At 45.1% G+C, this 26,426-nt stretch overlaps 1 pseudogene; it reads left to right on the forward strand.

The window, feature by feature from the left end:
• The window catches only part of LOC138658290 (zinc finger protein 850-like), a 242,457-nt pseudogene that overhangs the window by 171,617 nt on the left and 44,414 nt on the right, over positions 1-26,426 (forward strand).

Consider the following 26,426-nt stretch of genomic DNA (forward strand, 5'->3'; position numbering starts at 1 on the left):
GAATACACAGCACTCAGTGATCACAAAGAACAGCAGCATGAGAAGGGACACCCAGCAGCAGAGTGTCCCTTTACTCTCCTAAAATTCATCTTAGCGGCAGCGCAGAATTTTAACTACAAATCTCCTTTTGAAGACATTATTTTCTCTGGTCGGTGAAGACCTGAGGATCTGCAGCAGCCGCTATCTATATGCTCTAATCTCATCCTAACCAGGTGAGCAAATTTTGGTATATATTCTCCTCTTTGTAACGTGGATAAGACCCTATTGCGCTCTTTGTCTCCCCATTGTTTTACAATAATTGGCTGGTGAATGGGATACCCAATCACTTGGTGCTGTCAGGGTGTCAGCGACAGAGAAGTGGTTAAACGGCAGCAGTATGACCCACACCTGGCATTCTCCATGCATGGACACCAAATATCAGGAAGGGGTTAAAGAGCCTTATCACATGACGTCAGAATGCACGGGACGGGGTGTTGTAGCCTCAAGGGCTCAACGACAGCAAAATGTCAGGGGGTCCGCTCTTCTTCTACATGGGGTCTGATCAGAACGATATAAGTGGGATGGTGACGCAGTTGTTGGCCCTGCAGGGACATCGGGCAGCACGAGGTGTGGGGGTAATAATCAGTGAGAGGCTACTTTCACACTAGCGTCGGCCCGTCGCAGTGCGTCGGGCCGATGTTCCGACGCATCCTGTGACAACGCAGCACAACGGGGGAAGCGTATGCATTATTACAACACATCCGCTGCCCCATTGTGAGTTGCAGGGAGGAGGGGGCGGAGTTCCGGCTGCGCATGCACGGTCGGAAATGGCGGACACGACGCACAGAAAAGTTACATGTAACTTTTTTTGTTCCGACGGTCCGCCACAACACGACGTGTCGCAATGCGTCGGTAATATTAGTCTATGGGGAAAAACGCATGCTGCAGACAACTTTGCAGGATGCGTTTTTTCGCCAAAACGACGCATTGCGACGTATCCCAAACGACGCTAGTGTGGAAGTAGCCTAAGTCTCCATTAATCTCTCTCTTAAACATGCGCTGTACATGTGCGGTGCGGCAAGTTTCGGTCATAACTGTCCATCGTGCAGTGACGGAATATAGAAGTCTACTGTCTCTGACCGCAGACCATCCCTGTACACAGGTACGGACTGGGGCTGAAATTCAGCCCTGGCATTTTAAATCACACGGGTCCATGCTATCCCCAACCCCAAGAACCAGATGGGATATTACCCTAATATTACCCTGCATGGAGGAAAGCAAGATTTACTACAAGACCAATATTTCTAATGATACCTCCGTCACAACTCTTCATTCTATAGGTGTCTTGATAACACCGAATCTGTTAACAAAGTAGCAGACAAGGTGGCCCATGACCAGACAGGCCCTTCTGGCATTTGCCAGATGGCCAGTCCGGCCCTGCCTGTACATCAACACGGGGGGCTTTACCGCCTCCTGCCCAGTCTACTCCATCAAGGATTGCTGTGATTGGTCTGCCAACTCTTAGCAGCCAATCACAGCGTGTTGGCAATAAAGTTGCAAAAACATTTTTTAATGTGGCAAGCTATGATTGTTAATGTCTGAGACGGCACCAATCAGAGCAGCGAAAATAGATGGAGTGATCTCAGCGTCACCTCTGATTTTTATTAATCGTTTTGGCGCCAATTTGCTAGTTAATAATTACTGCTTAACCGCGCCAAAAGGGTTAATTTAAAATAATGTCACTGCTCTGCGCTCTGTTTCCCTCAGATCTGGTGTGCAGAGCGGTTGTGTAGCCGCTGTGTCCCTGCGAGAGAGAAATAACTGGTGGCCAGTGGTTGCCATCCTCCTGCGATCTCTTCTGACTGCTGTGCTGTGTGACTGATCTGTGATCCCTGATACAAGTCCGCACCCAAGTCCAATCCCATCACTACCTATTCCCCCAATCCCATCACTACCTATTCCCCCAATCCCATCACTACCTATTCCCCCAATCCCATCACTACCAATTCCCCCAATCCCATGTCTACCAATTCCCCCAATCCCATCACTACCAATTCCCCCAATCCCATCACTACCAATTCCCCCAATCCCATCACTACCTATTCCCCCAATCCCCCATCACTACCTATTCCCCCAATCCCATGTCTACCAATTCCCCCAATCCCATCACTACCAATTCCCCCAATCCCATCACTACCAATTCCCCCAATCCCATCACTACCTATTCCCCCAAACCCCCATCACTACCTATTCCCCCAATCCCAGCACTACCAATTCCCCCAATCCCATCACTACCTATTCCTCCAATCCCATCACTACCAATTCCCCCAATCCCATCACTACCAATTCCCCCAATCCCATCACTACCTATTCCCCCAATCCCATCACTACCATTTCCCCCAATCCCCCATCACTACCATTTCCCTCAATCCCAACAGTCCATATCCTCCTTTCCCCAATTGTATTTTTGGTGCCCTTGTTTTTTTTAGCGCCTTCTACATGTGCGCCTCCCATGCCCCCCAACCCCAGTTGTATTGTGTTCTGAGCATTCTTGCTTAGTTTTCGCCGCTCTTTGTCTTTTCTACACTTGCGTTTCCCACGGCCGCAGTGTTCCCGTCAGTTTACTGATCAGAGTGTATTCATTTTGTTGTAACAATGAGAAATTGCAGATAAACTTTTAAACCTTCTTACTTTAACAAAAAAAAAATTACGTTAAAAAAAATGATCTACACGTCCCATGAACTTCTACTGACGAGCAAAAGGGAAACAATGTTCTGACCTTCTGACTGTCGCTCAGCATCCATTACAGCTTCGAATGTGACACCGCCATCATGTTCTAGACAATCATCTTGGCTTTCTCATACATAAATGTGACTTGCAGCTATTTAGCATATGATTAGTTATGCAGATTCTGGTCATATCGCTGCATTGATGGCAGTCTCACGTTCAGCAGTAATGGATGATGAGAAATGGAGCCTGAAAGTCAAAAGTTCAAAACATTGTTACCGTTTTGCTTGACAATGTAAGTTTATGGGGGGGGTGTTGATCATTTTTGAAACGTAATTTTTTTTTTATAGTAAGTAAGAAGGGTTAAAAGTTTATCAGCAATTCGATACAGGAAAGATAAATATCTTGGTACCTTGTTATCCAGTAGATAGGAAAATATTTAGAATTCGAATAGCCATTAAAAAGCATCAACCACTGAGGACTCTCAATTCTAAATATTTTTCTATCAGCAATTCCTCATTTTTCCAACAAAATTTACAAAACCCAATATTTTTAGGGGCCATATCCCATTTGAAGTGAATTTGTGGGGCCTATGTGACAGAAAATATCCAAAAGTGACATAATTATAATTAAAAAAAATGCAACCCTCAATGTGCTCAAAACCACAGTTTATTAACCTTTTAGGAGCTTCACATGAATGAAAGCAATGTGGAGGGGAAAATATGAGAACTTTACTTTATTCGTTCTCCCTTGACCGCACCACGAGAGAGCGGATCCGCCCTTCAAGGACAAGAAACCTACAGACATGAAAGGTCGGCACCTCTCTCCCGCATCAGTTGGCCCAGGGGGACTGCACGGTAGTGAGCGGAGCAGGAGAGCGGTATCCGGGTAGGATTAGGGTATGTGCACACGTAGAATGACCTCTGCGGATTTTTCCGCAGTGGATTTTAGAAATCCGCAGATAAAAGGCACTGCGTTTTACCTGCGGATTTACCGCGGTTTTTATGCAGATTTTGTGCAGATTCCACTGCGGTTTTACACCTGCGGATTCCTATTATGGAGCAGGTGTAAACCGCAGCGGAATCCGCACAAAGAATTGACATTCTGTGGAATGTAAACCGCTGCGTTTCCGCGCGTTTTTTTTCCGCAGCATGGGCACAGCGTTTTCTGTTTTCCATAGGCTTACATTGTACTGTAAACTCATGGGAAACTGCTGTGGACCCACAGCTGCGGATCCGCAGCAAAATACGCAACGTGTGCACATAGCCTTAACTGCTCGGTCGTGGTCGGCAGGTGCGGGGAAGTATGCCCTGGGGCTGATGGTGGTGTGCGGCTTCTGATTCCTTGGGCTGTGGGTGGGCACGTTCCTGGCGGGTGGGGTGTGGCATTCGGGCCTGCGTGACATGGATGACCGCGGAGTCACCAGCGGTGGGCTTGGCTGGGGAGCACGGGTTGTGGGGGCATGGTGCATGGCCTGCAGACCCCAGTGGAGGAAGCACCTGGCAGACCACATGAAGGTCCTGCTGACCCGGATGTCCTGTGGTACCGGATTGGGGGAGTGGCCTAAGGTGTAAAAGCAGGTTAGGACAAGACCAAGTGCTTCCATACCCATAATCCCCGCAAGGTATAATGGAGTCACCAGAGGAGCAGGTGCAGCTGCACAACAGCAGATAATAATAATAATAATCTTTATTTTTATATAGCACTAACATATTCCGCAGCGCTTTACAGTTTGCACAGATTGTCATCGCTGTCCCTGATGGGGCTCACAATCTAAATTCCCTTTCAGTATGTTTTTGGGATGTGGGAGGAAACCGGAGATAACCCACATAAACACGGGGAGAACATACAAACTCCTTGCTCACTGAGAAGCCACACTTGCAAGTGTCCCGGCGATGACCGCGTAACAGTGCAGGAGGTAAAAATGTAAAGGGGTATGAATACTTTCCGTACCCGCTGTATATACCCCCCAAAATTGCACTCCACCATTCAATTGGTAAATTCAAAAAAGTTCATTTTTTCTCATTAATGTACACTCTGCACTCCATCTTGACTGAAAAAAACAGAAATGTAGAATTTTTTTGCAAAAAAAAAAAAAAGAAAAACTGAAATATCACATGGTCATAAGTCTTCAGCCCCTTTGCTCAGTATTGAGTAGAAGCCCTTTTGAGCCAGTACAGCCATGAGTCTTCTTGGGAATGATGCAGCAAGCAAAGTCTGAGGTCCAGAGCTCTCTGGAAGAGGTTTTCAACCAGGATATCTCTGTACTTGGCCACATTCATGTTTCCTTCAATGGCAACCAGTCGTCCTTTCCCTGCAGCTAAAAAACATCCCCATAGCATGATGCTGCCACCACCATGTTTCACTGTTGGGATTGTATTGGGCAGGTGATGAGCACTGCCTGGTTTTCTCCACACATACCGCTTAGAATTATCACCAAAAAGGTCTCTCTTCATCTCATCAGACCAGAGAATCTTATTTCTCATAGTCACTACTGACTATACTCACTAATGACTAGTGAGTGACTAATACTCACTACTGAGAGGCACAGAAGCAGCCATCTGCAGACCGGACATAACTGCAAGAGAAGTATGCTGCCTTCCAGGTGCGATGATCAAGGATGTGACCGATAGGATACCAAAGCTCTTCAACTCCAAGGACGTCCACCCATTTCTTCTGATACATGTTGGCACCAATGACACGGCAAGGAAGGACCTACCGACAATCTGCAAAGACTTTGAAGAGTTGGGGAAGAAAGTAAAGGAACTGGATGCACAGGTAGTTTTTTCTTCTATCCTTCCAGTAGACGGGCATGGCACCAGGAGATGGAACAGGATCCTTGATGCAAACAACTGGCTAAGACGATGGTGCAGACAACAAGGATTCGGATTCCTGGACCACGGTGTGAATTACTTGTACGATGGACTCCTCGCCAGAGACGGACTACACCTCAACAAACCTGGGAAACACACATTCGCCAGAAGACTCGCTACACTCATCAGGAGGGCGTTAAACTAGAAGAAGAGGGGACGGGAAGAAAAACATTAGACTTGAACAAAGAAGATCCAGGAAAACATACTCAGAAGGGAGGTAAGAACATTTCTAAAACAATCCACAGCGAGGAGATTGGAACAAAACAAAATCCTCTAAACTGCATGCTCGCAAACGCCAGAAGCCTGACAAACAAGATGGAAGAACTAGAAGCAGAAATATCTACAGGTAACTTTGACATAGTGGGAATAACCGAGACATGGTTAGATGAAAGCTATGACTGGGCAGTTAACTTACAGGGTTACAGTCTGTTTAGAAAGGATCGTAAAAATCGGAGAGGAGGAGGGGTTTGTCTCTATGTAAAGTCTTGTCTAAAGTCCACTTTAAGGGAGGATATTAGCGAAGGAAATGAGGATGTCGAGTCCATATGGGTCGAAATTCATGGAGGGAAAAATGGTAACAAAATTCTCATTGGGGTCTGTTACAAACCCCCAAATATAACAGAAACCATGGAAAGTCTACTTCTAAAGCAGATAGATGAAGCTGCAACCCATAATGAGGTCCTGGTTATGGGGGACTTTAACTACCCGGATATTAACTGGGAAACAGAAACCTGTGAAACCCATAAAGGCAACAGGTTTCTGCTAATAACCAAGAAAAATTATCTTTCACAATTGGTGCAGAATCCAACCAGAGGAGCAGCACTTTTAGACCTAATACTATCTAATAGACCTGACAGAATAACAAATCTGCAGGTGGTCGGGCATCTAGGAAATAGCGACCACAATATTGTACAGTTTCACCTGTCTTTCACTAGGGGGACTTGTCAGGGAGTCACAAAAACACTGAACTTTAGGAAGGCAAAGTTTGACCAGCTTAGAGATGCCCTTAATCTGGTAGACTGGGACAATATCCTCAGAAATAAGAATACAGATAATAAATGGGAAATGTTTAAGAACATCCTAAATAGGCACTGCAAGCGGTTTATACCTTGTGGGAATAAAAGGACTAGAAATAGGAAAAACCCAATGTGGCTAAACAAAGAAGTAAGACAGGCAATTAACAGTAAAAAGAAAGCATTTGCACTACTAAAGCAGGATGGCACCATTGAAGCTCTAAAAAACTATAGGGAGAAAAATACTTTATCTAAAAAACTAATTAAAGCTGCCAAAAAGGAAACAGAGAAGCACATTGCTAAGGAGAGTAAAACTAATCCCAAACTGTTCTTCAACTATATCAATAGTAAAAGAATAAAAACTGAAAATGTAGGCCCCTTAAAAAATAGTGAGGAAAGAATGGTTGTAGATGACGAGGAAAAAGCTAACATATTAAACACCTTCTTCTCCACGGTATTCACGGTGGAAAATGAAATGCTAGGTGAAATCCCAAGAAACAATGAAAACCCTATATTAAGGGTCACCAATCTAACCCAAGAAGAGGTGCGAAACCGGCTAAATAAGATTAAAATAGATAAATCTCCGGGTCCGGATGGCATACACCCACGAGTACTAAGAGAACTAAGTAATGTAATAGATAAACCATTATTTCTTATTTTTAGGGACTCTATAGCGACAGGGTCTGTTCCGCAAGATTGGCGCATAGCAAATGTGGTGCCAATATTCAAAAAGGGCTCTAAAAGTGAACCTGGAAATTATAGGCCAGTAAGTCTAACCTCTATTGTTGGTAAAATATTTGAAGGGTTTCTGAGGGATGTTATTCTGGATTATCTCAATGAGAATAACTGTTTAACTCCATATCAGCATGGGTTTATGAGAAATCGCTCCTGTCAAACCAATCTAATCAGTTTTTATGAAGAGGTAAGCTATAGGCTGGACCACGGTGAGTCATTGGACGTGGTATATCTCGATTTTTCCAAAGCGTTTGATACCGTGCCGCACAAGAGGTTGGTACACAAAATGAGAATGCTTGGTCTGGGGGAAAATGTGTGTAAATGGGTTAGTAACTGGCTTAGTGATAGAAAGCAGAGGGTGGTTATAAATGGTATAGTCTCTAACTGGGTCGCTGTGACCAGTGGGGTACCGCAGGGGTCAGTATTGGGACCTGTTCTCTTCAACATATTCATTAATGATCTGGTAGAAGGTTTACACAGTAAAATATCGATATTTGCAGATGATACAAAACTATGTAAAGCAGTTAATACAAGAGAAGATAGTATTCTGCTACAGATGGATCTGGATAAGTTGGAAACTTGGGCTGAAAGGTGGCAGATGAGGTTTAACAATGATAAATGTAAGGTTATACACATGGGAAGAAGGAATCAATGTCACCATTACACACTGAATGGGAAACCACTGGGTAAATCTGACAGGGAGAAGGACTTGGGGATCCTAGTTAATGATAAACTTACCTGGAGCAGCCAGTGCCAGGCAGCAGCTGCCAAGGCAAACAGGATCATGGGGTGCATTAAAAGAGGTCTGGATACACATGATGAGAGCATTATACTGCCTCTGTACAAATCCCTAGTTAGACCGCACATGGAGTACTGTGTCCAGTTTTGGGCACCGGTGCTCAGGAAGGATATAATGGAACTAGAGAGAGTACAAAGGAGGGCAACAAAATTAATAAAGGGGATGGGAGAACTACAATACCCAGATAGATTAGCGAAATTAGGATTATTTAGTCTAGAAAAAAGACGACTGAGGGGCGATCTAATAACCATGTATAAGTATATAAGGGGACAATACAAATATCTCTCTGAGGATCTGTTTATACCAAGGAAGGTGACGGGCACAAGGGGGCATGCTTTGCGTCTGGAGGAGAGAAGGTTTTTCCACCAACATAGAAGAGGATTCTTTACTGTTAGGGCAGTGAGAATCTGGAATTGCTTGCCTGAGGAGGTGGTGATGGCGAACTCAGTCGAGGGGTTCAAGAGAGGCCTGGATGTCTTCCTGGAGCAGAACAATATTGTATCATACAATTATTAGGTTCTGTAGAAGGACGTAGATCTGGGGATTTATTATGATGGAATATAGGCTGAACTGGATGGACAAATGTCTTTTTTCGGCCTTACTAACTATGTTACTATGTTAGTCTGGGAGTCCTTCATGTGTTTTTTAGCAAACTCTATGCGGCTTTCATATGTCTTGCACTGAGGAGAGGCTTCCGTTGGGCCACTCTGCCATAAATGCCGGACTGGTGGAGGCTGCAGTGATAGTTGTCTTTGTGGAACTTTCTCCCATCTCTGGAGCTCAGCCACAGTGATCTTGGGGATTCTTCTTTACCTCTCACCAAGGCTCTTCTCCTCCGATTGCTCAGTTTGGCTGGACAGCCAGGTCTAGGAAGACTTCTGGTGGTCCCAAACTTCTTCCATTTAAGGATTATGGAGGCCACTGTGCTCTTAGGAACCTTGAGTCCTGCAGAAATTCTTTTGTAACCTTGGCCAGACCTGTGCCTTGCCACAATTCTGTCTCTGAGCTCCTTGGCCAGTTCCTTTGGCCTCATGATTCTCCTTTGGTCTGACATGCATTGTGAGCTGTGAGGTCTTATATAGACAGGTGTGCGCCTCCAAATCAAGTCTTATCAGTTTAATTAAACACAGCTGCACTCCAATGAAGGCGTAGAACCATCTCAAGGAGGATCACAAGGAAATGGACAGCATGTGACTTAAATATGAGTGTCTGAGCAAAGGGTCTGAATTAGTGATGAACGAGTGTACTCGTTGCTTGGGTTTTCCCGAACACGCTCGGGTGACCTCCGAGTATTTTTTTAGTGTTCGTAGACTTAGTTTTCATCACCACAGCTGAATGATTTACAGCTACTAGCCTGCTTGATTACATGAGGGGATTCTCTAGCAACCAGGCAACCCCCACATGTACTCAGCCTGGCTAGTAGCTGTAAATCATTCAGCTGCCCCGATGAAAACTAAATCTCTGAGCAGTCATAAATACTCGGAGGTCACCCGAGCGTGCTGAGGAAAACCCAAGCAACGAGTATACTTGCTCACCACTAGTCTGAATGTGATATTTCAGTTTTTCTTTTTTAATAAATTTGCAAAAATTACTACATTTCTGTTTTTTTTCCGGTCAAGATAGGGGGCAGAGTGAACATTAATGAGAAAAAATATGAACTTTTTTAAATTTACCAAATGACTGCAATGAAACAAAGAGTGAAAAATTTAAAGTGGTCTGAAAAATGTCTTTACCCACGGTATTGCAGATGCCATGTCACATTTGAAGAGCCCCTGACATGCCAAGATAGCAGAAACCCCCACAAGCTTCTCAATTATGGAGCTTACACCTCTTAAGGAATTCATCTAGGGATGTTGTCAGTATTCTTAACCCTCTGTTTATTCAAAGAATTGTACAGCAGGCTGAGTCAAAAAATGTTTTGGCCGCAAGTTTTCAATTTTCAAAAGGGAAAATAGGAGAAGATTTATGGTACAATTTCTTATACAATTCCTCCTGAGTACACCAATGCCCTATATGTGGTCAATAACTTCTTTTTTGTCATGATTCTGGACAGGGTTCCTTCTCTGTCCTCTCAGGGTTAATTTTGTATGGCCTCCTTTTGGTTTGGGGAGGGCTATATTTACCCGCCTTCGTTTGGGGGTCCCTGTCAGTGATACATCTGTTCTGGCTGTGTGTTTGACCCCCTGGTGTGCTTGCATACTGTGTAGTCCCTTTGCCTTCTCGTGTATGATCCGGTCCGTGTTCTCGTTCTGTGCATTGCTTTGCTTACTGTCTGTTTCTGGCTCTGACCTTCGGCTTGGTACTCTTACTAACCTCCTATCTGCCCCGTTTGTACTGCACTGCTATCTCCGGCTACCTGACCTTTTGCTACGTCCTGACCACTCTGTGTCTCACTCTTCGGTACTTCATTGATCTCCTGGCTTGACTTCGGCACGTTCAGACTACTCTCTGGTTTCGCCGGTCACCGCCGCTACTCGGCGCCTGGCTCCGCCTCCGGCCCCTCCCCCGGTGGTCACGTGTTTCAGGACCTGCGCTCCGGCAGGTAGACTCACCGCAGTGCTCCCCTCTCACCACCCTGTCCTTCTGTATCTCGTGCACAGACTTCTGCTGTAAGTCTGCAGCAGGGTTCTTGATACTTTTGAGGCTCAGTGCAAAGTTTAGAAGGGAAGAGGCGCCATATTGGAACTCGGAGTTTGCCGCACTGGTTTGAGGGTGCAATATCATAGTAGCAGAGCCCTGAGGTGCCAGAATAGCAGACCTTCCCCCCCCCATGCAGTGGCCATATTGACACCATGGGTGTGTCGCAGAATTGTATACAATTGGGCACTGAAGAAAAAATTATTACATTTTTATACGGAAAAAAAATTGTATTAGCCCCAGATTTTACATTTTCACAAGGGAAAATGGATAAAATTGGCACTAAAATGTGTCACTAATTCTGCTAAAAGTATAAATACCCCATATTGTGCAGTACTGCTAAGTCACATTTGCGCTGTTGGGCGCAGCGTCGTCGACGCATACCGACGCATGCGTCATGTGCCCCTATCTTTAACATGGGGGGCGCATGGACATGCACCGGTATGCGTTGTATTGCGTTTTACAACGCATGCGTCAGTTTGACGCACCAGACAGGGCGCGGAGGACGCTACTTGTAGCATTTTCCCTGCGCCAAAACTCAGGAACATTACTAGTTTATGTCAACGCATGCGTCAAAAAACGCAGCATTGTGTATTGCGTTGTTGGTTGCGTTGACGACGCTGCGCCCAACAACGCAAATGTGAACACTACCATAGCCATACAGAGAGACTCGGGGGGTGAGGGGGGGAGCCCTTAAGAGTCAGAAGAGCAGAAACCCCCTTCAAGTGATTCAATTTTGTAAATTGCAGCCCTCTGGGAATTCATCTACAGGTGTAGTGATGATTTTGACTCCATGGGTGTTTTCCAGAAACAAGCAACAAAGGATGTTGCTGAGTGAGAATTACAACTTTGCCCTTGTAGTGCCCGTTCATTGCGCCCAGCTCCTTCTGGAGATATGGACCCTGTTAACTAGGCAGGCTCTCATTGCTGCAGATGTCAAACACGTGGAAGTTAAATGTGATTTAGGTACACAGGGGCTCAGTAGAGAGGGGACATTAGGATTCAACGAACAGAGTTGGATGGATTATTATTTATTTATTTTTGGGAGGGGGGGGGGGGGGGATTTCGCTTTTCCAGAGCCTTTGTACTACCAGTACCAGTAACATGGAAGCCCCCTATATTTCTGTTAACAGATGACAAACCTCAGTGGGGATTTGCTTTTTTTGTGGATTGAGAACATTTTGCATAACGTTTATGATCGCATTTATACGTCACTCTACTCTGAGCACTTACTTTGGGATTTCCATCTACCATATATACTCGAGTATAAGCCAACCCGAGTATTGGCCGACCCCCCTAATTTTGCCACAAAAAACTGGGAAAACCTAATGACTCGAGTATAAGCCTAGGGTGGAAAATGCAGCAGCTACTGGAAAATTTCAAAAATAAAACCAGATACCAATAAAAGTAAAATTAATTGAGACATCAGTAGGTTAAAGGAAACCTGTCACCCCGGTTTTTCAGTACGAGATAAAAATACTGTTAAATATGGCCTGAGCTGTGCGTTACTATAGTGTATTTTGTGTACCCTGATTCCACCCCTAAGCTGCCGAAATAACTTACCAAAGTCGCCGTTTTCGCCTGTCAATCAGGCTGGTCAGATGGGCGTGGCGACATCGCTGGTTCTTCCCTCAGATCTTGCATATATTTCCGTTGGTGGCGTAGTGGTTTGTGCATGCCCATCTTCTGAATCCACTGGGCAGGAGAAGTAAAAACGCGCGATCGGCACTATTTCCCTGGTGATCTGTGGGGGCGGCCATCTTCCTAAGGCCGCGCGTGTGCATATGGAGTCCTCTGCTGCCCGGGGCTTCAGGAAAATGGCCAGGGAAATAGCGCCGATCGCGCGTTTTTTCTTCTCCTGCCCAGTGGATTCAGAACATGGGCATGCGCAAACCACTACGCCACCAACGGAAATATATGCAAGATCTGGGGGAAGAACCAGCGATGTCGCCACGCCCATCTGACCTGACCAGCCTGATTGACAGGCGAAAACGGCGACTTTGGTAAGTTATTTCGGCAGCTTAGGGGTGGAATCAGGATACACAAAATACACTATAGTAACGCACAGCTCAGGCCCTATTTAACAGTATTTTTATCTCGTACTGAAAAACCGGGGTGACAGGTTCCCTTTAAGTGTTTTGAATATCCATATTGAATCAGGAGCCCCATATAATGCTCCATACAGTTCATAATGGGCCCCATAAGATGCTCCATAGTAAACTATGCCCCATATAATGCTGCACAAATATTGATTATGACCCCATAAGATGCTCCATAGACACATTTGCCCCATATAATGCTCCACAAATGCTGATTATGGCCCCATAACATGCTCCATAGAGATATTTGCCCCATATGCTGTTGCAGCGATTAAAAAATTAAATCACATACCTCTTGTCGCTCAGGCCCCCGGCACTTGCTATAGTCACCTTTCCCCGTTTTTTCCCGTTCCACCGCCAGGCGCCGCTGCGTCTTCTGTACTGACTGTTCAGGCAGAGGGCGTTGTGCACACTAATCGCGTCAGCGCGCTCTCTGACCTGAGCGTCACTGCAGAGGATGCGGAAAACGGAGCGGCGATGGAACGTGGACAGGTTAATATCGCGCAATGCCCCCATTATACTCACCTGCTCCTGGCGCGGTCCCTGCACGTCCCTGGTTCTCTGGGCGCCGGCATCTTCTTCCTGTGTTGAGCGGTCACATGGTACTGCTCATTACAGTAATGAATATGCGGCTCCACCCCTATGGGAGTAGAGTCGGGTCCATATTCATTACTGTAATGAGCGGTACCATGTGACCGCTCAACGCTGGAAGAAGCTGCCGGCGTCCGGAGAACCAGGGACCGGGCCAGGAGCAGGTGAGTATGATTAGACAGCTGGCGCTCCCCCTCCCCTGCCGACCCCTGGGAATGATCGAGTATAAGCCGAGAGGGGTGCCCCTCTCAGCCTAAAAAGATGGGCTGAAATTCTCGGCTTATACTCGAGTATATACGGTAAATCTCTGAGTGATGTGATTCAGATGAAACCCCCGAGGGATCCATTCACTATAATGAGGCAGCAGTGTTACTCTGGACTCCATCTGGTCTCTGTTCAGCAATGTCTTTCTTTTGTGACGTATACAAAACTGTGACAGACAGCACTTTTATGCAATCCTAAAAAGACAGACACCACCGGATCACAGGTCCTATGGTGTTCACAGTGCCTCCATCTGCCTCATTAAATGGAATCTTCTGCCTGAGGTTTAGTCTGAATCCCGTGTTTCAGAGATTTACACGGAAACTCTGGTGTAAGCGCTCAGCGTAGAGCACAGGATAAATGTGAGCCGAGCCTTACTGCGATCTTTAGGAGTCAGGATGAGCAAATCAACAGCATGTGAAGAATTGGTTTTATTTCATTTTTATGACTTTCCTTGTGCATTATAAGTGATTAAAGGACTTTATCCTTCGGGTCGGTACGATTACAGCAATACCAGATTTTTATCAGGTTTTTATGCTTGGCTGCTACCACACACTAAAAAAAGTATTTTGGTTTAAAAAAAAAATAAAAATTTGCATTACCATATTTTGAGTCATATTTCTGCTGACTGAGTCATTAGAGGGATTGTTTTTTGCATGATGAGTTTACATTTTTATTGGTTCCATTTTCGGTCACGTGACATTTTTTGATCTCTTTCTATTCTGATTTTTGGGAGGCAGAATGATCAAAAAATAGCAATTCAGGAATTGTTTTTTTTTTGTTTTTTTTTATGCCATTAACCGTGTGGTAAAATTGATAAGGCAGATTTATTCTTCGGGTCAATACGATTACAGCGATACCACATTTATGTTTTTTTATGTTTTGGCGCTTTTACACAATAAAAACTATTTTATAGACAAATTAATTATTTTGCATCGCTTTATTCTGAGAGCTATAACTTTCTTATTTTTCCGCTGATGGAGCTGTTTGGCGGCTCGTTTTTTGTGGGACAAGATGCCGTTTTCAGTGGTACCATTTTTATTTACATTCATTTTTTTTTATCCTGTTTTATCCTACGTTTTCTTAAGCAAGATGATGAGAGCATAGTTTTTTTTTTTTTTATGTCAATTTATTTATTTTTTTTATGCTGTTCACTGGTGCGACAGTTTTATAGGTCAGTACATTCTGGGTGCAGAGATACCAAATTTGTGTACTTTGTTTTTACATAAATATACCTACTTATTGGTATTTATTTTTGGGATTTTTTTTAATTGTCAAAATGCTTTAAACCTTTATTTATTTTTTATTTTTTACTTCGTCCCTGACAGAAGCCTCTTGTGCCGTGCTCCTGGCATGGTCTAACAGGCTACCGTCACTGGCAGACCCTGAAGTTGTCATGACAACTATCGGGCTCTTGCATTGAGGTCGCCGTGGCACCGATCGGAAGAGAGAGAAGGAACACCCTCTCCCAGCCTCCTAAATGTTGCAGTATAGGCACCGCTCCTGGCATTTATAGTACGGTCTCTGCTATCGCGTAAGCCGAGCTCCCAGCGATTGCGAGGGTATAGCTCCTGTGCTGTCACGATTGGCAGAATGTACCTATACGTTAAAGGTAGTGAAAGGGTTAAAAAACAGTAAAAACGCAGAAAATCGTTTATTAATATGAGGACGGCAGGTTCTCTCCTCTTAGTGATCTCAGAGGATCGTGTCCTCATGGTGACATCATGAGCTCTCAGAAAACAATCACTGGTAAATGGTAACCGTCCTTCCCCCAATCTCCATAACGGTGAATTAGAAGAGAAGAAACCGCTGGATAGAAATGTGGAGCTTTCTCCAGCTCCTCTGTGGTTCCATCCCTGGTGGAGAGGAAACTTGGAGAAGTTGTGTTTCTTAGTGCGGCTCCATCAGCTGACTGACGAGGGTCTCCTCTGTCCCCCTCCTCAGGGTCCTCATCCTCCGAGTGCAGAGCAGAGCATTAGGCTTTGTCCTCGCTGATTATCACTTCATACTTGGGGTCCACAATGTGCTGGGACCTCGGTACCGGTGTTGAGGACCACAGCAATGTAATTTAGTCCCTGATACATAAACCTAGAATTACCGGTTCTGAGAGACGTGTCTCATATATAGACAGATACACGGCAGGTGATGTATTCAGTCTGTGTCTCCACAGATGTATCCAGGAGGAGAAATCCACCAGAGAGATGTCCCCGTCCTCTGTATCCCCAGGACTGTCCGGAGGAGAATCACAACATCCCGGGGGATCATCAGGTAGATGACACTGAAGCCTGCACAACATCTGACCATGAAGTGATGGGACCTGAGCTCATCTTACATTTTTCTTTTTAGGGTGAAGATCTGATTGACATTAAGGTTGAGGTTATACATGGAGGACAAGAGGCGATCGCAATATGGGCCGGTCAGCAGGGTGAGGAGGGGAGACTGTCATGTCTGTTCTGTGGTCACCTACTACTACTCCCATCATGTCATCATCACATGATACAATCTATTCCATCACTGTGTGTCTCCCACAGATGGATTCATGACGAGAAATCCACCAGAGAGATGTCCCCGTCCTCTGTGTCCCCAGGACTGTCCGGAGGAGAATCACAACATCCCGGAGGATCATCAGGTAGACGGTGCTGAGCCCTGTACCGGATCTGTATATGGGGGGACATTTCTGATCAAGGTCATAGAGGTCACAGATTTTGGTGGTTTCTTGGATTGTGCTGATTGTTACATCTGATATATCAGGAGGAAGATGTGATTAATATTAAAGTGGAGGATGAGACAGAAGAAGAAGCGATGACGATGGAGGATCAGCCATGTGTGAGTGACGAGAAGGAGGATATTCCAGGAGATGTTTCCACAGGTATGGAATAATGACCGGCGTAATACGACAATGGGCGTGTGATATTGTGTGGAGTCTCCGGGTGCAGTGAAGCTTTATCCGCTGTCCTCATCACAGCAGCGGCGTCCGGTGATGGCGCGGCTGCTCCTGTAGAGTCCGGCGGTGCATCGATGAATAACGGGGCCGCCCTCACACCTCTTAATGATTTAGGAGGCACAGATTTCGTTTTCCTGTGTTAATATTGCTTGCATCCATTTCTGTCTGTATTTTTCTTCCACAAGTCCCGTGCTGCCATATACATGACTGAGCTTGTGTTACAGGTTATGAATCTCCCCGTCCTATGGATCTCAGTGATGTAGCAGCCTCTGCCTGGTGCTGACGAGTGACGTCACATGTCACATGTAGAGTCGTCCTACCTGTCCTGTTATGGCTGGCAATCAGGCAACACAGCGTGCAGTAATCAGCGCACATACAGAGATCTGGCAATAACCAAAAACAATAGGACGAGCTCTGAGACGTGGAATCTCTGTAGACTGCAGTACCTGATCTATCCTCACACAACTATAAGCAGCAGTGGATTGCGCCTAACAACTACCTATGCAACTCGGCACTGCCTGAGGAGCTGACTAGCCTGAAGATAGAAATACAAGCCTGACTTACCTCAGAGAAATACCCCAAAGGAATAGGCAGCCCCCCACATATAATGACTGTTAGCAAGATGAAAAGACAAACGTAGGAATGAAATAGATTCAGCAAAGTGAGGCCCGATATTCTAGACAGAGCGAGGATAGCAAAGAGAACTATGCAGTCTACAAAAAACCCTAAAACGAAAACCACGCAAAGGGGCAAAAAGACCCACCGTGCCGAACTAACAGCACGGCGGTGCACCCCTCTGCTTCTCAGAGCTTCCAGCAAAAGACAATAGCAAGCTGGACAGAAAAAAAACAGAAAACAAACTAGAAGCACTTATCTAGCAGAGCAGCAGGCCCAAGGAAAGATGCAGTAGCTCAGATCCAACACTGGAACATTGACAAGGAGCAAGGAAGACAGACTCAGGTGGAGCTAAATAGCAAGGCAGCCAACGAGCTCACCAAAACACCTGAGGCAGGAAGCCCAGAGACTGCAATACCACTTGTGACCACAGAAGTGAACTCAGCCACAGAATTCACAACAGTACCCCCCCCTTGAGGAGGGGTCACCGAACCCTCACCAGAACCCCCAGGCCGACCAGGATGAGCCACATGAAAGGCACGAACAAGATCTGGGGCATGGACATCAGAGGCAAAAACCCAGGAATTATCTTCCTGAGCATAACCCTTCCATTTGACCAGATACTGGAGTTTCCGTCTAGAGACACGAGAATCCAAAATCTTCTCCACAATATACTCCAATTCCCCCTCCACCAAAACAGGGGCAGGAGGCTCCACAGATGGAACCATAGGTGCCACGTATCTCCTCAACAACGACCTATGGAATACATTATGTATGGAAAAGGAGTCTGGGAGGGTCAGACGAAAAGACACCGGATTGAGAATCTCAGAAATCCTATACGGACCAATAAAACGAGGTTTAAATTTAGGAGAGGAAACCTTCATAGGAATATGACGAGAAGATAACCAAACCAAATCCCCAACACGAAGTCGGGGTCCCACACGGCGTCTGCGATTAGCGAAAAGCTGAGCCTTCTCCTGGGACAAGGTCAAATTGTCCACTACCTGAGTCCAGATCTGCTGCAACCTGTCCACCACAGAATCCACACCAGGACAGTCCGAAGACTCAACCTGTCCTGAAGAGAAACGAGGATGGAACCCAGAATTGCAGAAAAATGGAGAGACCAAGGTAGCCGAGCTGGCCCGATTATTAAGGGCGAACTCAGCCAACGGCAAAAATGACACCCAATCATCCTGGTCAGCGGAAACAAAACATCTCAGATATGTTTCCAAGGTCTGATTGGTTCGTTCGGTCTGGCCATTAGTCTGAGGATGGAAGGCCGAGGAGAAAGATAGGTCAATGCCCATCCTACCACAAAAGGCTCGCCAGAACCTCGAGACAAACTGGGAACCTCTGTCAGAAACAATATTCTCAGGAATGCCATGTAAACGAACCACATGCTGGAAGAACAAAGGCACCAAATCAGAGGAGGAAGGCAATTTAACCAAGGGCACCAGATGGACCATTTTAGAAAAGCGATCACAGACCACCCAAATGACCGACATTTTTTGAGAAACGGGAAGGTCAGAAATGAAATCCATCGAAATATGTGTCCAAGGCCTCTTCGGGACCGGCAAGGGCAAAAGCAACCCACTGGCACGTGAACAGCAGGGCTTAGCCCTAGCACAAATTCCACAGGACTGCACAAAAGCACGCACATCCCGTGACAGAGATGGCCACCAGAAGGATCTAGCAACCAACTCCCTGGTACCAAAGATTCCTGGATGACCGGCCAGCACCGAACAATGAAGTTCAGAGATAACTTTACTAGTCCACCTATCAGGGACGAACAGTTTCTCGGCCGGACAACGATCAGGTTTATTAGCCTGAAATTTCTGCAACACTCTCCGCAAATCAGGGGAGATGGCAGACACAATGACTCCTTCCTTGAGGATACTCGCCGGCTCAGATAACCCCGGAGAGTCGGGCACAAAACTCCTAGACAGAGCATCCGCCTTCACATTTTTAGAGCCCGGAAGGTATGAAATCACAAAATCAAAACGAGCAAAAAATAACGACCAACGGGCCTGTCTAGGATTCAAGCGCTTGGCAGACTCGAGATAAGTCAAGTTCTTATGATCAGTCAATACCACCACGCGATGCTTAGCACCGTCAAGCCAATGACGCCACTCCTCGAATGCCCACTTCATGGCCAGCAACTCTCGGTTGCCCACATCATAATTACGCTCAGCAGCAGAAAATTTCCTGGAAAAGAAAGCACATGGTTTGAACACTGAGCAACCAGAACCTCTCTGTGACAAAACCGCCCCTGCACCAATCTCAGAAGCATCAACCTCGACCTGGAACGGAAGAGAAACATCAGGTTGACACAACACAGGGGCACAGCAAAAACGACGCTTCAACTCCTGAAAAGCTTCCACGGCAGCAGAAGACCAATTAACCAAATCAGCACCCTTCTTCGTCAAATCGGTCAATGGTCTGGCAATGCTAGAAAAATTACAGATGAAGCGACGATAAAAATTAGCAAAGCCCAGGAATTTCTGCAGACTTTTTAGAGATGTCGGCTGAGTCCAATCCTGGATGGCCTGAACCTTAACCGGATCCATCTCGATAGTAGAAGGGGAAAAGATGAACCCCAAAAATGAAACTTTCTGCACACCGAAGAGACACTTTGATCCCTTCACGAACAAGGAATTAGCACGCAGTACCTGGAAAACCATTCTGACCTGCTTCACATGAGACTCCCAATCATCTGAGAAGATCAAAATGTCATCCAAGTAAACAATCAAGAATTTATCCAGATACTCACGGAAAATGTCATGCATAAAAGACTGAAAAACAGATGGAGCATTGGCAAGTCCGAACGGCATCACCAGATACTCAAAATGACCCTCGGGCGTATTAAATGCCGTTTTCCATTCATCTCCCTGCCTGATTCTCACCAGATTATACGCACCACGAAGATCAATCTTAGTAAACCAACTAGCCCCCTTAATCCGAGCAAACAAGTCAGAAATCAATGGCAAGGGATACTGAAACTTAACAGTGATCTTATTAAGAAGGCGGTAATCAATACACGGTCTTAGCGAACCATCCTTCTTGGCTACAAAAAAGAACCCTGCTCCCAATGGTGACGACGATGGGCGAATATGTCCCTTCTCCAGGGACTCCTTCACATAACTGCGCATAGCGGTGTGTTCAGGTACGGACAAATTAAATAAACGACCCTTAGGGAATTTACTACCAGGAATCAAATCGATAGCACAATCACAATTCCTATGCGGAGGTAGGGCATCAGACTTGGACTCTTCAAATACATCCTGAAAGTCCGACAAGAACTCTGGGATGTCAGAAGGAATGGATGACGAAATAGACAAAAATGGAACATCACCATGTACTCCCTGACAACCCCAGCTGGTTACCGACATAGAGTTCCAATCCAATACTGGATTATGGGTTTGTAGCCATGGCAACCCCAACACGACCACATCATGCAAATTATGCAGTACCAGAAAGCGAATAACTTCCTGATGTGCAGGAGCCATGCACATGGTCAGCTGGGCCCAGTACTGAGGCTTATTCTTGGCCAAAGGTGTAGCATCAATTCCTCTCAACGGAATAGGACACCGCAAAGGCTCCAAGAAAAATCCACAACGTTTAGCATAATCCAAATTCATCAGATTCAGGGCAGCGCCTGAATCCACAAACGCCATGACAGAATACGATGACAAAGAGCACATTAAGGTAATGGACAAAAGGAATTTGGACTGTACAGTACCAATAACGGCAGAGCTATCGAACCGCCTAGTGCGTTTAGGACAATTAGAAATAGCATGAGTAGAATCACCACAATAGAAACACAGTCTGTTCAGACGTCTGTGTTCTTGCCGTTCTACTTTAGTCATAGTCCTGTCGCACTGCATAGGCTCAGGTTTACTCTCAGGCAGTACCGCCAGATGGTGCACAGATTTACGCTCGCGCAAGCGACGACCGATCTGAATGGCCAAGGACATAGACTCATTCAAACCAGCAGGCATAGGAAATCCCACCATTACATCCTTAAGAGCTTCAGAGAGACCCTTTCTGAACAAAGCCGCTAGTGCAGATTCATTCCACAGAGTGAGTACTGACCATTTCCTAAATTTCTGACAATATACTTCTACATCATCCTGACCCTGGCATAAAGCCAGCAGATTTTTCTCAGCCTGATCCACTGAATTAGGCTCATCGTAAAGCAATCCGAGCGCCAGGAAAAATGCATCAACATTACTCAATGCAGAATCTCCTGGTGCAAGAGAAAACGCCCAGTCCTGTGGGTCGCCGCGCAAAAAAGAAATAATAATCAAAACCTGTTGAATAGGATTACCAGAAGAATGAGGTTTCAAGGCCAAAAATAGCTTACAATTATTTCTGAAGCTCAGGAACTTAGTTCTGTCACCAAAAAACAAATCAGGAATCGGAATTCTTGGTTCTAGCATCGATTTCTGATCAATAGTATCTTGAATCTTTTGTACATTTACAACGAGATTATCCATTGAGGAGCACAGAGCCTGAATATCCATGTCCACAGCTGTGTCCTGAAGCACTCTAATGTCTAGGGGAAAAAAAAGACTGAAGACAGAGCTAAGAAAAAAAAATGATGTCAGGATTTCTTTTTTCCCTCTATTGGGAATCATTGGTGTGGCTCCTTGTACTGTTATGGCTGGCAATCAGGCAACACAGCGTGCAGTAATCAGCGCACATACAGAGATCTGGCAATAACCAAAAACAATAGGACGAGCTCTGAGACGTGGAATCTCTGTAGACTGCAGTACCTGATCTATCCTCACACAACTATAAGCAGCAGTGGATTGCGCCTAACAACTACCTATGCAACTCGGCACTGCCTGAGGAGCTGACTAGCCTGAAGATAGAAATACAAGCCTGACTTACCTCAGAGAAATACCCCAAAGGAATAGGCAGCCCCCCACATATAATGACTGTTAGCAAGATGAAAAGACAAACGTAGGAATGAAATAGATTCAGCAAAGTGAGGCCCGATATTCTAGACAGAGCGAGGATAGCAAAGAGAACTATGCAGTCTACAAAAAACCCTAAAACGAAAACCACGCAAAGGGGCAAAAAGACCCACCGTGCCGAACTAACAGCACGGCGGTGCACCCCTCTGCTTCTCAGAGCTTCCAGCAAAAGACAATAGCAAGCTGGACAGAAAAAAAACAGAAAACAAACTAGAAGCACTTATCTAGCAGAGCAGCAGGCCCAAGGAAAGATGCAGTAGCTCAGATCCAACACTGGAACATTGACAAGGAGCAAGGAAGACAGACTCAGGTGGAGCTAAATAGCAAGGCAGCCAACGAGCTCACCAAAACACCTGAGGCAGGAAGCCCAGAGACTGCAATACCACTTGTGACCACAGAAGTGAACTCAGCCACAGAATTCACAACACTGTCCCCTCTGTTTGCCTCCCACTGCCTCCTACACTGAGGCCGATGTTCTGGTCCCTCCACATCCAGGGCGGCCGCCCGGTGGCATGAAGAGCCCTGTGGTAAGTTAGTAAGTGCCCTGCTATGGAGGTGTGGGTCAGACATACGGCTGTCATCCCTCTGCCACTATGGAGGCCATCTTGGCTGTAGGAGAACCAGAACACCGGTCTCATTCGGAGGCAAGCGGAGGACACCAGGTAGGTGACAGTACATGACAAATGTTTAGTCCCTCCTCTGTGCCGGGGTGGAGAATTGCTTTATCATAAAAGGGATTACGAGCTTGTATCTATAAGCAGATGTGATATATCCGGCCCTGTAGCCCCCACCCCCGGTATATAACACGCAGCCCATCTAATCACATATCAGTTCACACGGTAACTGGTGGGTAAATGGACAAAACCTACAAGACGCAAAATGGGCATAAACCCTGCTGTAACTAAATAAGTAAAAAGCAAAAGTGCATTTAAAGAACACAGAGTTCTTAGTTTGTTTATGATAAAAAATAGCATAAAAGCCATCCCACCGTTGGCAAGGTGACCCTGATCGGGATGGTCCTACAACCTTGCCGACAACAGGATGGCTTTTGTGCTATTTGTTTTTTTTAATCAAAAACCATATTACTAAGAATCCTATGTTACTTACATAGTAACATAGTAACATAGTTAGTAAGGCCGAAAAAAGACATTTGTCCATCCAGTTCAGCCTATATTCCATCATAATAAATACCCAGATCTACGTCCTTCTACAGAACCTAATAATTGTATGATACAATATTGTTCTGCTCCAGGAAGACATCCAGGCCTCTCTTGAACCCCTCGACTGAGTTCGCCATCACCACCTCCTCAGGCAAGCAATTCCAGATTCTCACTGCCCTAACAGTAAAGAATCCTCTTCTATGTTGGTGGAAAAACCTTCTCTCCTCCAGACGCAAAGCATGCCCCCTTGTGCCCGTCACCTTCCTTGGTATAAACAGATCCTCAGAGAGATATTTGTATTGTCCCCTTATATACTTATACATGGTTATTAGATCGCCCCTCAGTCGTCTTTTTTCTAGACTAAATAATCCTAATTTCGCTAATCTATCTGGGTATTGTAGTTCTCCCATCCCCTTTATTAATTTTGTTGCCCTCCTTTGTACTCTCTCTAGTTCCATTATATCCTTCCTGAAAACCGGTGCCCAAAACTGGACACAGTACTCCATGTGCGGTCTAACTAGGGATTTGTACAGAGGCAGTATAATGCTCTCATCATGTGTATCCAGACCTCTTTTAATGCACCCCATGATCCTGTTTGCCTTGGCAGCTGCTGCCTGGCACTGGCTGCTCCAGGTAAGTTTATCATTAACTAGGATCCCCAAGTCCTTCTCCCTGCCAGATTTACCCAGTGGTTTCCCGTTCAGTGTGTAATGGTGATATTGATTCCCTCTTCCCATGTGTATAACCTTACATTTATCATTGTTAAACCTCATCTGCCACCTTTCAGCCCAAGTTTCCAACTTATCCAGATCCATCTGTAGCAGAATACTATCTTCTCTTGTATTAACTGCTTTACATAGTTTTGTATCATCTGCAAATATCGATATTTTACTGTGTAAACCTTCTACCAGATCATTAATGAATATGTTGAAGAGAACAGGTCCCAATACTGACCCCTGCGGTACCCCACTGGTCACAGCGACCCAGTTAGAGACTATACCATTTATAACCACCCTCTTAAATGCCCTCCTGTTTTTTACTAATTTAGTTCCAGCAGGGTTTATGTCCATTTTGTTTCTGGTAGGTTCTGTATGCTTTATGGCCAATGTGAACATGCGTTTATGTGGCGCATGTGTACCAACTTAAACCAAGCTCAGTTTTTCTGTTTGGAGGGTAAATCGAGCCTGGAGGGGCGTAATTAGGAGCTGATATGTACACAACTGGACAGATGTAAAAATGCATTATACTGTCAAAAAATGTAAAAAAAAAAAAAACCCAAAACCACAAAACATTTTTGTGTACTTTGTTATAAGGTCACATTGTGATTTAGATTAGATCCATAAATAGAAACTACTCATCTGATCAGTCCAAGCGGTTACATTGGGCCGTGTCCCGTCGTTGTGCCATCTGTGTACAATCGTTTGTTTTCCTCCGCAGTTATTAACCCTTTACACGACCATTTATAGTTTCCTCCTTGTGTCCGTAACCATCGGATTTTATATTGATCGGTATCTGAGTTTTTCCTCTCACCCATCACGAAATAATAAATAATTTTATAAATATCGGACCCAGAAAAATTATTTTTATGTTTTTTAAAAAAAACCCATACAAATAAAGTTCACATCTTTGGCATCGGCGCATCCGGAACGATCCGACCTGTAAAACTCTCACACTTGTTAACCCCTTCAGTGAACACCGTAAAAAAGAACCAAAAAACCAATGCTTTTTCATCATACTGTCAAAAAGAAAAGGCAAATGTAAATAAAAATGGTGTCTCTGAAAACGTCATCTTGTCCTGCAAAAAAACAAGCCGCTATACAGCTCCATCAGCGGAAAAATAAGTTATAGCTCTCAATATATAGCGATGCAAAAATTATTTTTTTTATAAAAAGTTTTTGTTTTGTAAAATAACCAAAACATAAAAAAAATATAAATGTGGCATCGCTGTAGTCATACTGACCTGAAGAATAGAACTGCCTTATCAATTTTACTACATGCGGAAAGGTATAAAAAAAAAACAATTCCTGAATTGCTGGTTATTGTTCATTCTGACTCCCAAAAATCAGAATAGAAAGTGCTCAAAAAATGTCATGTGTCTGAAAATAGCACCATTAAGAAAGTCAGTGCTCCTTACAGTATAATGGCTCCACATGATGTTGGGTACTGTATAATGGCCCCACCTGACGCTCCATACTGTATATTGACCCCACATGATGGTGGGTACTGTATAATGGCCCCACATGATGCTCCATATTGTATAATGACGCCACATGATGGTGGGTACTGTATAATGGCCCAACATGATGCTCCATACTGTATAATGGCCACACATGATGCTGGGTACTGTATAATGGCCCTACATGATGCCGGGTACTGTATAATGGCCACACATGATGCTCAATAGTGTATAATGACCACAAATGATGCTCCATACTGTATAATGGCCACACGGTGCTCCATACTGTATAATGGCCCCACATGATGCTACATACTGTATAATTGCCCCATATGATGCTCCATACTGTATATTGGCCCCACATGATGCTCAATACTGTATAATGGCCACTAATGAAGCTCCATACTATATAATGGCACCACAAGATGCTCCATACTGTATAATGGCCCCACATGATGCTGCGTACTGTATAATGGCCCCACATGATGCTGCGTACTGTATAATGACCCCACATGATGCTGCGTACTGTATAATGGCCCCACATGATGCTGCGTACTGTATAATGGCCCCACATGATGCTGCGTACTGTATAATGGCCCCACATGCTGCTGGGTACTGTTTAATGGCCCACATGATGCTGTGTACTGTATAATGGCCTCACATGATGCTCCATACTGTATAATGGCTCCAAATGATGCTCCATACTGTATAATGGCCACACATAGTGCTCCATACTGTGTAATGGCCACACATAGTGCTCCATACTGTATAATGGTCCCACATGATGTTCCATACTGTATAATGGCCACACATGATGCTTCATAGTGTATAATGGCTC

Source organism: Ranitomeya imitator, chromosome 1, assembly GCF_032444005.1.
Source record: "Ranitomeya imitator isolate aRanImi1 chromosome 1, aRanImi1.pri, whole genome shotgun sequence".
Classification (NCBI taxonomy): domain Eukaryota; kingdom Metazoa; phylum Chordata; class Amphibia; order Anura; family Dendrobatidae; genus Ranitomeya; species Ranitomeya imitator.